Below are 2,500 nucleotides of genomic sequence, written 5' to 3' on the forward strand. Positions count from 1 at the left end.
TCTTTTGATATTTGATGTCGATGTCTTTAAATCGCTTCTTTGTCGAGGCTTTAAGATAACCCGACCGTAGATGGAGGCTCTCTGACATATTATTTGGTCAGGCAAGACCGCGGTTTCGATCCTATCATGTGGATCTCATCAGTTGCCGATAGCTTGATTTAAGGTGAAGAGCTTTGTCTGCAAAAACCATGTGTGTTTGTCTCTATTTGTACTCGATGGAAGGATCGAACTTGCTAAGTTCTGATTGGCTATAGAATTCTAGCCAATGGAGTTAATGTGTTTTCGATCCATATGAGCGTAGCTTGATGTTGTGTTTCTTTAGAAGGCTGAAACCGGTATTTTCCTTTCTGTATGCTGTTTTCAAGGAGAAGAGTGCTATGTTTTCTTTAACGCTTGCGTATTTAAACTGTTGCTCAGAAAGTGAGCTTAGATTTCTTCTTGCCCAAGCGTAAAAGTTGCATTTTGATTTAACTCTCGCTCCTTTTCCGTTCCAGTTGTGTGATTTTGATCTGTCACGTACAAGGAACGGGGCCTGTCCAGAATAATCATCAAGTGTTAAAAAGGGTTAACAGGCCTACACGACTCCCTTGTACGTGGTCTGGTTTCTGTTGCCTTTGTCATAATTTTGCTCTCGATTTTGAGTACATACTTGAATGGACGCCTTTTTTAGGCGGTTCCTGTAGTATTCATTTAGCAATGGTTTTTGCCCTATGAGGCTTTACATTTGAATCTCTATACTGCTGTGTGATACGTTTTCTTCCAAGAAAATAAATGGTCTCGAAAATAATGTTTTTAGTTTCTTGGAGTTGATTTTCTCAGCAGTAATGTGAATGTGACCTTATGGCCTCTCGCTTTTGCGCCAATTTAATTCTAGGCTCGACCGATAAATTCATCGGCGATAGAAGAGAGTGATCTTCTGTTCTTAAATGTTTAGTAACGGGTTCATTTTGTTTTTCTTAAAATTCCTTCACTCGTTCTTCTGACATTTTCAGCGTGTTTTGGTTTGTGACCATGGTCAGTAACTATCTCCTCCTTGAACTTCTGGAGTTAATTCGCTCTCGTCGATGCTCTTTTGATATTTGATGTCGATGTCTTTAAATCGCTTCTTTGTCGAGGCTTTAAGATAACCCGACCGTAGATGGAGGCTCTCTGACATATTATTTGGTCAGGCAAGACCGCGGTTTCGATCCTATCATGTGGATCTCATCAGTTGCCGATAGCTTGATTTAAGGTGAAGAGCTTTGTCTGCAAAAACCATGTGTGTTTGTCTCTATTTGTACTCGATGGAAGGATCAAACTTGCTAAGTTCTGATTGGCTTTAGAATTCCAGCCAATGGAGTTAATGTGTTTTCGACCCATATGAGCGTAGCTTGATGTTGTGTTTCTTTAGAGGGCTGAAACCGGTGTTTTCATTTATGTATGGTGTTTTGAAGGAGAAGGGTGCTATCATTTCTTTAACGCTTGTGTAGTTAAACTGTTGCTCAGAAAGTGAGCGTAGGTTTCTTCTTGCCTAAGTGTATAAGTTGCATTTTGATTTAACTCTCGCTCCTTTTCCGTTCCAGTTGTGTGGTTTTGATCTGTCACGTACAAGGAACGGGGCCTGTCCTTCAAAAAAAAAAAAACGAAATGAACCCGGGCCCGGGTCAAACATTTAACAACATAAGATCACTCTCTTCTACCGCCGATGAATATATCGATCGAGCCTAGAATTAAGTTGGCGCAAAAGCGAGACGCCATAAGGTCACATTCACATTACTGCTGAGAAAATCGACACCAAGAAACCAAAAACATTACTTTCGAGACCAACTATTTTCTTGGAAGAAAACGTATCACACAGCAGTATAGAGATTCAAATGTAAAGCCTCATAGGGCAAAAACCATTGCTAAATGAATACTACAGGAACCGCCTAAAAGAGGCGTCCATTCAAATATGTACTCATGCAAGAGAGCAAAATTATGACAAAGGCAACAGAAACCAGACCACGTACAACGGAGTCGTGTAGGCCTTTCAACCCTTTTTAACACTTGAATTTGCACCAGTTGAAAAATATCCCAGTATATTACATGGCAAATATTAACTATCTAATAGAAATACTCTATCAGCCTTTTTCCGATTACGTTTGAGAACTTGGAACGGACATTTTTGCCTCTATCAACTACGATGTTTTAGACAAGTGAACTTTTCATGACGGGCACTAAGCTCTAGAGGTATTTGTAGAGAATTCCAGATTCTATTAAGAGCTGGAATTCGAGAGCTCTTACTTCTATCGTCGACAGGTATTTGTAGAGAATTCTAGATTCTATTAAGAGCTGGAATTCGAGAACTCTTACTTCTATCGTCGAGAAAACTGAAGGAAAGGAAAAGACACGAGAGGCTATAACGCCATAAAGCTTGTTTTTGTTGATACATATTAAAAGAATGTATTGGATAAAAGGTGCCGTCTTGCGTAAGAAGTAGTAATCAAGGTAATTCCATCAAAGCTGTCGTCTTTCATATTAT

Source organism: Montipora capricornis, chromosome 8, assembly GCF_036669925.1.
Source record: "Montipora capricornis isolate CH-2021 chromosome 8, ASM3666992v2, whole genome shotgun sequence".
Classification (NCBI taxonomy): Eukaryota; Metazoa; Cnidaria; class Anthozoa; order Scleractinia; family Acroporidae; genus Montipora; species Montipora capricornis.